Here is a 12,112-nt window from a genome sequence, read left to right as displayed (position 1 = left end):
TCATTTACTCTAAATCAGGGGGAAAAAAAGACCTATCAAAGGATGCCCATTTAAAAAGAAATGGCATCCTGGCAATGCTCTTTAACCTATTTTGAATAAGTTCTCTTTAACTTGTGAAACAGGTTAAGAGCAGTGGACATATATTCTGGTTCTGATATTATGAGACAACAAATGTCCCACAAAAATTTTTCATCCACACTGGCCTTCCTTTTTTTTTTTCTTTTCTATTTTTTGAGACAAAGTCTCACTCTGTCACCCAGGCTGGAGTGTGGTGGTGTGATTTCAGCTCACTGCAACTTCTGCCTCCCGGGTTAAAGCGATTCTCATGTCTCAGCCTCCTGAATAGCTGGGATTACCGGAGTGCACCACCACACTAGCTAATTTTTGTATTTTTAGCAAAGACAGGGTTTCACTAGTTGGTCAGGCTGGTCTCGAACTTCTGACCTCATGATCTGCCCGCCTCTGCCTCCCAAAGTGCTGGGGATTACAGGCGTGAGCCACCGTGCCTGGCCTGCCTTTCATTTTTTTACGTATAAAAGATGTTATGTTTTTGCATATATGTTGGCTGCAAATTTCTCTACATATAAGTATAGCCAATGAGTGCACACAAAAGATGCTTTTTTAATTTCTATTGCTTGTAGAGCCATAAACAGACTTAACTAAGAGTATCATGATAGCAGATGTGTCTTGATTTTTGATCTTATAAAAAAAGCTATCTACATAAAGGTGTCCATCTGCTTTTTAGGAGAAGCCTTTCTGGTTAGCTTTACTTTAAGATCTCCTATGGGTTTACAATTAAAGAGTTTAGAGGGGCCCTTCTAAGTTGTGAGATTATCAACCCAGTGCTCAAAGTCTTGAAGTCTTGCTTCAGTGTAGATGGCAGGCAGACTCAATCTCTGGGTTCTAGATAAAAAGGGGTTTTAGTGTGCTCAGTCAGTAGACTATTAAGGCTTTCATATGCTTTGTCATAATGCATTAAAGCCTTGTTGAATTTAGTAATATTAGATTTCAGTAGCAGAATATACATGAGGTTCTCTTAGGTGCATAGGCCTTTCAATTACTATTTTTAAATGTCCAACATATTTTTTCCACTCTAAATGGATCTGATATGTCATCAATCTGCAATTACAAAAGCAATCCAGTCAATTTAGTTGGCTTTGCTCAATACTACTGTATCTATAATATCTTCTCTCTCTCTTTTTTTTTTTTTTGAGACAGTCTTGTTCTGTCACCAGGCTGGCGTGCAGTGGTGTGATGTTGGCTCTCTGAAACCTCTGCCTCCTGGGTTCCAGCAATTCTCCTGCCTCAGCCTCCCAAGTAGCTGGGACTAGAGGCATGCACCACCATGCCTGGCTAATTTTTTGTATTTTTTAGTAGAGACGGGGTTTCACCATGTTGGTCAGGCTGGTCTCGAACTCCCGACCTCAAGTGTTCCACCCACCTCGGCCTCCCAAAGTGCTGTGATTACAGCCTCGAGCCACCACGCCCAGACTATCTTGTTTAACAGTTTTAGAACTTGTCTAGAGAAATAAGTATCTTTATCATTGAAGATATTTTCAGAAATGTTCCATGAGAAAACAGGTATCCTAATATCCTTTAAGTTACTGTTATAACATCAACCCTCTTGAATGAGAAAACTTTTATACAAGAAAGCATGCATTAAAAATGGCAAAAAAAAAAAAAATTCTGGGCCGGGCGCGGTGGCTCACGCCTGTAATCCCAGCACTTTGGGAGGCCGAGGCGGGCGGATCACAAGGTCAGGAGATCGAGACCACGGTGAAACCCCGTCTCTACTAAAAATACAAAAAATTAGCCGGGCGCGGTGGCGGGCGCCTGTAGTCCCAGCTACTCAGGAGGCTGAGGCAGGAGAATGGCGTAAACCCAGGAGGCGGAGCTTGCAGTGAGCCGAGATCGCGCCACTGCACTCCAGCCTGGGCGACAGAGCAAGACTCCGTCTCAAAAAAAAAAAAAAAAAAAAAAAAAAAAAAAAAAAAAAAAAAAAAAAAATTCTGCATAAATGTTTAAATGGCTCATCAGGTAACAGAAATGTGGGATTATATGTTTGACAAAAAAAGTTGGTATTAATCTGTTTTAGTAATTTAGAAGGGTCACCACACACAAACAGACACACACTTAATTTATATTTAATTTAGATTATTTTATCTCTTCTGTGGTGAGTAATGGAATGCAGAGCTGTTAATAATGGAAGCTTTAAGAAGTCAGGAATGAACAAGTGGCTGTTGGCTGTCTGGATTCTTCAAGAGTCCACATTTAACATTAAATCTGTCCTCTTAAATACCAGATGTGTTTCTCCAATTTAGGTGCATAGCACTGATGACTAAGGGGTTTTCATAGGTAATTTGACTTAGGCCACAGAGTTAATTCAAACGGCATATCTAAAAAATTTCAGTACTGGCTGATTTAACATAATATGTGGCAGAATATTTTTCTAATATTTAATTAATCTTTGTTTTGCTTGGGTTAGCAGTTTTATAAGACTCAATCTCTTCATTAGGATTCTCACAAACCTTACCCAGTCCAAACAATAAAATCCTAAACTGATCAGAAACCTATACTTGACTTTACTCATATTTTCATAAACCTCCTTAAAGACACAATACTTCACAATTTCGCAAGCTTTTGGAGTTTTGAGAAACTACATTAGAATTAGACCATTAACTATGGAAATGACTTAAAATGGTTATAAAGAGGCTGGGCATGGTGGTTCATGCCTGTAATCCCAGTACTTTGGGAGGCCAATGTGGGTAGATCACCCTAAGTCAGAAGTTGGAGACCATCCAGCCTGATCAACATGGTGAAACCTCTTCTCTATTAAAAATACAAAAATTAGCCAGGCATGGTGATGCATGCCTGTAATGTCAGTTACTTGGGAGGCTGAGGCAGAAGAATCACTTGAACCTGGGAGGCGGAGGTTGGACTGAGCCAAGATCACACCATTGCACTCTAGACTGGGCAACAACAGTGAAACTCCGTCTTAAAAAAAAAAAAAAAAGGTTATAAAGAAACAAATAAAAATAAATGGATTGTATCTTCAGCCTATAATTATTTATCCTAATAACCATAATTATGACAATTAGCATATAATCCAATATATTAGATTTTTAGAAATTTCATACATTGGCCAGGTGTAGTGGCTCGCGTCTATAATCCTAGCACTTTGGGAGGCCAAGGCGGGTGGATCACAAGGTCAAAATATCAAGACCATCCTGGCCAACATGGTGAAACACCACCTCTACTAAAAATACAAAAATTAGGCTGGGTGCGGTGGCTCACACCTGTAATCACAGGACTTGGGGAGCCCGAGGCAGGCTCAAGAGTTCAAAACCAGGTCAGGACAGGAGTTCATCAGCCTGACCAACATGGTGAAACCCCATCTCTACTACAAATACAAAAATTAGCTGTGTGTGGTACCATGGGCCTGTAATCCCAGCTACTCGGGAGACTGAGGCAGGAGAATCACTTGAACCCTGGAGGCGGAGGTTGCAGTGAGCCAAGATCTCACAACTGTACCCCAGCCTAGGTGACAGATGGAGACTCCGTCTCAAAAAAAAACAAAAAAAAATTAGCTGGGTGTGGTGGCGTGTGCCTGTAGTCCCAGCTACTTGGGAGACTGAGGCAGGAGAATCACTTGAACTCGGGAGGCAGAGGTTGCAGTGAGCAAACATTGTACCACTGCACTCCAGCCTGGCGACAGAGCAAGACTCCGTCTCAAAAAAAAAAAAAAAAAAAAGAAATTTCATACATTATGAAATAAACATTAATAACATGTATTAAAATATTAAGGTGAAGATCAAACATTTTTGACAATGCTTTCCATGTAATTCAACACAAAAAATAATTCTGTTTATCATTCTTTTATGTGCTGCATTGGCATTGGTGCTCTATAGTATCCAAAAGTTAGGGGTCAAAAAAGACACAATTTTTCAGCTGGGTGCTGTGGCTCATGCCTATAATCCCAGCACTTAATGGGAGGCAGAGACAGGTAGATCACCTGAAGTCAGGAGTTCAAGACCAGCCTGGCCAACATGGCAAAACCCTGTCTCTACTACAAATACAAAAATTAGCCAGGCATGGTGGCGCACACCTGTAATCCCAGCTACTTGGGAGGCTGAGACAGGAGAATTGCTTGAACCTGGGAGGCAGAGGTTGCAGTGAGCCAAGATCAGACCACCGTGCTCCAGCCAGGGCAATAGAAAAAAAAAAAAAAGAGAGACAATTTGTAAGCTAAAATTTGATTTAGAAAAGCCTGTCAAATATGTCAAAGGATTAAAATAGTTTCTTGATATGTGTAGGCTATTTATGATTTTCAACACTTACTAAAACTACTGTGCCTAAAACAATCTCTTACTTTGAATTCAAGTGGCTATAGACGGATCTGCTAAGAAGACATTTTATTCTGTTGCAATTTAGCAAAGTATTTGAGTACATCCTGAAGTTGTCTTTTGATTTTTAGAATGGCAGTGCTGTTTTTCAAGATCCCAAAGTCAGAAGCAGCCATGGGGCAAATCTCAGCAGCACATATGGAAATCACACACAGTGAATCCATCCCTCACCCTGAACAAATTGTTCACATCCCAGACTGCACGTTAAAAATCACTTGGGGCAAGGCAGAGAGGGGTGGGGTGGTGTTAAAAAATCCCCTAAACACAGGTTGCCTCACCCTAATTAAATCAGAATTGCTTGAGTTGAACCTGAGCAACAGTGTGATTTTAATCTGTATAGGTGATGACAGAGTGCAGCCAAGCTTAAATGCCACCACTGTAAATTAACATTTTTTGGTGACCTAATTGTAAATTATTTCTCAAATGAATGTAAAAATGTTTGCTGCTAAGTCATGGCCTTTTAGTCTAACCAGTATTACTAAACTATTCTTCTTCACTGAACCAATCTTGCTGTTGGTTTTGTGCCTCAATCAACCCAGTTCCATATATACTGAGTACCCACTGAGCAAGGCACTGTGCTAGGTGCCTTGGCATTGGCAATCATTGCTGTGAGGGAAATTTTTCTGGAAAAAACAAACAACAACAAAAAAAATTGCATTCTCTTAAAATAAAAAACATACCATGAACCAGACTGAGGTAAAAATAAAAAGACCTACAGTTTCACTCAAGGGGTAGGGCTGTAATACTCCCCTTTGTTGGGGTCCGCGTGTTTCCTAAACAAAGGAATGAACACACAAGACAACACAGGACAAGACATACATGGCGGCCGCGCTGAACGGCACACTCTGCTTTATTTTATCCAGCCGTTTGTAGAATGTTGCCAAATCTTATGACACAGAGAGTGTCATAAGAGAACACAGCACACAGGTGAGACAGTGTTTCTCGAATGCACACCCAGGCAGCAGTAAAGATTGTCCTTCTCCCACATAAATACATCCCACTGTCGAGGTTCTGAATATCACACAAAGAGGCTGTCAAAAGTTAGAGAATTGACTCTCATATGTGGATCTGGTCCACAGGTGGGTTGGTGACCCCCAGACCAAGATTCAGCACACATGTGAGGCTGTGACTGCACTGAAAGGACAAGTCTGCAGAATACATTGTGGCTCGCTTGCAAAAATTCTGTCAACCATTGAGACTGTGACTCACACACTTAGATCCAACATCCAAGGCTGGCCACGGCGGCTCACGCCTGTAATTCCAGCACTTTGAAAGGGTGAGGTGGGCGGATCACTGGAGGTCAGGAGTTCAAGACCATCCTGGCCAATGTGGTGAAACCCCGTCTCTACTAAAGATACAAAAATTAGCCAGGTGTGGTGGCAGGCGCCTGTAATCCCAGCTACTCTGGAGGCTGAGACAGGAGAATCTCTTGGACCCGGGAAGTGGAGGTTGTAGTGAGCTGAGATCACGCCATTGCACCCCAGCCTGGGGACAAGAGTAAGACTTCATCTCAAACAAACAAAAACAAACAAATAAATAAATAGATCCAACATCCAGCAGGTGTTGACTCTCATGCCTAGAACCTGGGCACATATGGAATTTCTAACCTCATCCTTGGACTTTCCTGCAGGTGTGATTGTAAGTTGAATCCCTGAAAAGACCAATAACAGGGTCTGAAATTGAGGCAGTAATTAATAGCCTACCAACCAAAAAAAGTCCAGGACCAGACGGATTCACAGCCAAATTCTTCCAGAGGTACAAAATGGTACCATTCCTTCTGAAACTATTCCAATCAATAGAAAAAGAGGGAATCCTCCCTAACTCATTTTATGAGGCCAACATCATCCTGATACCAAAGCCTGGCAGAGGCACAACAAAAAAAGAGAATTTTAGACCAATATCCCTGATGAACATCGATACAAAAATCCTCAATAAAATACTGGCAAACCGAACCCAGCAGCACATCAGAAGTCTTATCCACCATGATCAAGTGGGCTTCATCCATCCCTGAAATGTAAGGCTGGTTCAATATATGCAAATCAGTAAACGTAATCCAGCATATAAACAGAACCAAAGAGAAAAACCACATGATTATCTCAATAGATGCAGAAAAGGACTTTGACAAAATTCAACAGCCCTTCATGCTAAAAACTCTCAATAACTTTGACATTGATGTAACGTATTTCAAAATAATAAGAGCTATTTATGACAAACCTACAGCCAATATCATACTCAATGGGCAAAAACTGGAAGCATTCCCTTTGAAAACTGGCACAAGACAGGGATGCCCTCTCAGCACTCCTATTCAACATAGTGTTGGAAGTTCTGGCCAGGGCAATCAGCCAGGAGAAAAAAAAAAGGAGTATTCAGTTAGGAAAAGAGGAAGTTAAATTGTCCCTGTTTGCAGATGACATGATTGTATATTTAGAAAACCCCATCATCTCAGCCCAAAATCTCCTTAAGCTGATAAGCAACGTCAGCAGAGTATCAGGATACAAAATCAATGTGCAAAAATTGCAAGCTTTCTTACAGACTAGTATCAGAGAAACAGAGCCAAGTCATGAGTGAACTCCCATTCACAATTGCTTCAAATAGAATAAAATACCTAGGAATCCAATTTACAAGGGATGTGAAGGACCTCTTCAAGGAGAACTACAAACCACTGCTCAATGAAATAAAAGAAGACACAAACAAATGGAAGAATATTCCATGCTCATGTATCAATATCATGAAAATGGCCATACTGCCCAAGGTAATTTATAGATTCAATGCTATCCCCATTAAGCTACAAATGATTTTCTTCACAGAATTGGAAAAAACTACTTTAAAGTTCATATGGAACCAAAAAAGAGCCCGTATTGCCAAGACAATCCTAAGCCAAAAGAACAAAGCTGGAAGCATCACAATACCTGACTTCAAACTATACTACAAGGCTACAGTAACCAAAACAGCATGGTGCTGGTACCAAAACAGAGACATAGAACAGTGGAACAGAACAGAACCCTCAGAAATAATACCACACATCTACAACCATGTGATCTTTGACAAACCTGACAAAAACAAGAAATGGGGAAAGGATTCCCTATTTAATAAATGGTGCTGGGAATACTGGCTAGCCATAAGTAGAAAGCTGATACTGGATCCCTTCCTTATGCCTTATACAAAAATTAATTCAAGATGGACTGGAGACTTAAATGTTAGACCTAAAACCATAAAAAGCCTAGAAGAAAACCTAGGTAATACCATTCAGGACATAGGCATGGGCAAGGACTTCATGTCTAAAACACCAAAAGCAATGGCAACAAAAGCCACAATTGACAAATGGGATCTAATTAAAGAGCTTCTGCACAGCAAAAAAAAAAAAAAAAAAAAAAACAAAAACAAACAAACAAAAAAAACTACCATCAGAGTGAACAGGCAACCTACAGAATAGGAGAAAAATTTTGCAATCTACTCATCTGACAAAGGGATAATATCCAGAACCTACACAGAATTCAAACAAATTTACAAGAAAAAAACAAACAACCCCATAAAAAAGTGGGCAAAGGATATGAGCAGACACTTCTCAAAAGAAGACATTTATGCAGCCAACAGACACATGAAAAAATGCTCATCATCCCTAGCCATCAGAGAAAAGGAAATCAAAATCACAAAGAGATACCATCTCACACCACTTAGAATGACAATCATTAAAAAGTCAGGAAACAACAGGTGCTGGAGAGGATGTGGAGAAATAGGAACACTTTTTCACTGTCGGTGGGACTGTAAACTAGTTCAACCATTGGGGAAGACAGTGTGGTGATTCCTCAAGGATCTAGAACTAGAAATACCATTTGACCCAGCCATCCCATTACTGGGTATATACACAAAGGATTATAAATCATGCTGCTATAAAGACACATGCACACGTATGTTTATTGCAGCACTATTCACAATGGCAAGACTTGGAACCAACACAAATGTCCATCAATGACAGACTGGATTAAGAAAATGTGGCACATATACACTATGGAATACTATGTAGCCATAAAAAAGAATGAGTTCATTCCTTTGTAGAGACATGGATGCAGTTGGAAACCATCATTCTCAGCAAACTATCACAAGAACAGAAAACCAAACACTGCATGTTCTCACTCATAGATGGGAATTGAACAATGAGAACACTTGGACACAGGAAGGGGAACATCACACACCAGGGCCTGTCGTGGGGTGGGGAGAGGGGGGAGGGATAGCATTAGGAGACATACCTAATGTAAATGATGAGTTAATGGGTACAGCACACCAACATGGCACATGTATACATATATAACAAATCTGCACGTTGTGCACATGTACCCTAGAACATAAAGTATAATTAAAAAAGAAAAAAATAATAAAATATAAAATGCATAACATAAATACTGCGCAATAGAATAAAAATGATGGAGTTGACCACAAAGGACAGCCAATGCTGTATTATAGCAATACAGAAAAATATATATCTACTGTCAGAAGAAGGTAACTTGAAGGATTTGAGAGATGTTCTCTAAGAATGTAAAAATATTTTCAGTTTTAGATTCTGTAATAAACGTTTCTTAAGCATTTTATTTTTCAAAAAAATTTGAGTGCATTCCTTGTCAGCTTAGTTTTCCTGAAGAATTTAAATATAATAGAGTAAAATAATACCTATTAAAAATAACTTTTCTGGTAATAGAGAAGTTTAATTTTTAGATTAAAAAAGTAAAATTTTAGAAAATTATATGCAGACCAATTTAATCAGAAGCTACTTTGTTACAACTGTGAGAAATGACACAAAGATTCAACTTTTATGTCAGCTGGGAGACAAAATGATTACTAAGGGCTACAAAATTGTTTTCACTAATCAATGTTGATTTTTATTGTTATTTTGTCTCAAATTATGTTAATAACAAAGTAATGGCCTTGATCCAAAAAATTTTTTAAAAACTTATATAGTATAAAATTAAAATGTTTCTAGAAATAAAAAAAGAGATATATAAATAAATAAGAAAAGAAAAAAAGTGGATTACTCACAATAGCTAAGGTATGAAATCAACCTAAGTGTCCATCAACAGGTGAATGAATTTTAAAAAGTGATATATTTACACAAGGGAATGCTATTCATTTCTTATAAAGAAAGAAGTCTTGGAGGTGGGCTCAGCAGTCTGTGCCTTAGCAAGCCTTGCAGATATTCTGATGCAACCAAAGTTTGAGGGACACTGCAAAGGATAGTGTCCATATGATTGCTGGGTCACCCCACCTATCCTGAAAGTGAGGAACATCCCGAGTGAGACCAGTTAGCATATTGTAGCTCTTTCTCCAGCCACAACCAGAAAGTCTTTGCTTCCCCTTTGCCTTCCACCACGATGGGAAGTTTCCTGAAGCCTCTGTAGCTGTGCAAAACTAGAAAAAGATGCACACCCAAAAGCCTCATTTGAAACTTCCAGACAGAAACCAAGCATTTGGAAAGTCTCTTTGGACAGTTTTAAACACAATTGCAGAAAAGAAAGCAACCTTACTCAGTGAGATGATGATGAGAATGAAGACTTTTATGATGATCTACTTCCACTTAATAGTGACTTTACAATCCTTAACACTGCACTCAGCTACTAAGCCAATGAATAAGATTGTGCATCACAGTTGAAATCTGTTCTCCACTCCTTTTGTAGTTGTTCTGAATTGGGTACCAGAAGTCAATTGTCTCATTATTAACATAGCTTCTAAACTGATTCATTTTTGTGACACATAATGACTGTTAGTTGAGTTCTAGTTGTATGTTAAAAAATGCTGATAAAAAATATTTCTACAGAGACGACAGTCAATTAAAATTAACTGTGAGTTATGCTAGGAGCTATACTTAATTCACTTAGACTTTATTTGGTCATTTTAAAAATATATTTCAAAGAAGAAAAATTTTTTTAAAAAGTCTTTTTATTTTCAACAACATTGATGAACCTGGAAGACATTAGGTTAAGTGAAATAAGCCAGCACACACACAAAATAATAAAAAATTATCTCATTTCTATGTAGAGTATTAAAAAATTCAAACTCACTCCAGGTGTGAAGTGGCGGCCTTGTGTGTGATCTTTCTGCCCTCCCCAAGTTTGTGTTTTCGACATTAAAGTCTACTTCTTAACTAAAAGTTTTAAATTGGAAAATAAAAAAAACTCAAACTCATAAAAGCAAAGAGTAGAATGATGATTGCCTGAAGCTGGAGGTGGAGGAGATGTTGGTCAAAAGTAATGAGTCTTTCCTACATCTCTTACCTTAACAAATAAGTTATTCTTCTCTTTTTTAAATCACCAGGGAATTGAATTACTTCCTGAAGAATTACAACTGAAAGAATAACATATTTATTAAAGCAATGAAGGTTGTATACTGAAATTTCAGAGGCTTTGCAAAATAATATATATTCTGCTCAAATCACCATTTCCTTTTTTTTTTTCCTGATTAAGAGGACTTTTTCATGGTCTTTCAGGGATTATATTTTGGTTCACCTTCTATCTGCATTCTCTTTCTTCAGCCAATTGATTAAAAAAGAGATGCAGAGAAGACACATTTTCTTCTCATCCACACATCAGTTTCACTTGCTATTAGTCAAGGTGATTTGAGCTGAGAATAGCAGTTTTCTATAATGAAAGCAACTTCTCAGAAATAAACAACGCTCGGAAACAAAACTATAAATCTTTCAACAAAAGCTAACGTATTTTAAGCAAAATAAGTATATGCAGCAATAATAAAATGCTTGTGGTAGAATGGATTTATTTTATTTCTATTGAGTTCAGATAAGATTTTACCAAAAGCTAGCAAATATAGAGCAGAAAAAAGAATATTTCTGAAACAAGAATATTGTAAATGAAGGTAATTTGTCAATAGAAATAAGAATATGACCTCATGTTAATAGTCTCATCTACAGTTGTACAACACCAAATGCTATTTTTTATTATAAACTGTATTTCATATAAGTATTCAATTTATATCATCCTCTTTCACTATTTCAATGCCTTCTCCACTTTGTATCAGTAGAAAACAGGTCAGCTGCTTCCAAGAAAGCAGGCAATGCTCTTCTTACTTTTATGATGATGAAGAGCACTTGTTTCGGTGATAAACCTGGTTGATTTTTTGTGTTTAGTAGACAATGGTTTCACCTTGTTGGCCAGGTTGGTCTCAAACTCCTGACCTCAGGTGATCCATCCTCTTCAGCCTCCCAAAGGACTGAGATGACAGGCGTGAGCCACCACACTTGGCCCAGATTTATTCTTTTAGTCTGAAGTTGTCTTGGCTATTTGAACTCTTTAATTCTTTTGTATATATATTTAGAATAGTTTTTCTAATTCTATAAAAAAGCGTCATGGATAGTCTTGATAAAAACAGCACATAATCTGTAGGTTGCTTTAGACAGAATGACCATTTTAACTATATTATTTGAATCCATGAGCATCCAGTATTTTTCTATTTATTTGCATTCTCTCTCATTTCTTTCAGCATTGCAGTTCTTTGTAGAGATATTTTACCCCCTTGACTTAATGTATTTCTAGGTAATTTTTTTTTGTGTGGCTATTGTAAATAGAGCTCTTTTTTAAATTTTGTTCTCAGTTTATTATTGGCATATAAAATTCTATGTATTTGTGTTGATTTTGTATTCTGAGATTTTTTTTTGAAGTCTTTAGGCTTAGGAGTCTTTTGGTGAAATCCTTAAAGTATTCTAGGTA

Source organism: Macaca nemestrina, chromosome 20 (genome assembly GCF_043159975.1).
Source record: "Macaca nemestrina isolate mMacNem1 chromosome 20, mMacNem.hap1, whole genome shotgun sequence".
NCBI lineage: Eukaryota > Metazoa > Chordata > Mammalia > Primates > Cercopithecidae > Macaca > Macaca nemestrina.
Note: the sequence above shows the minus strand (reverse complement) of the source record.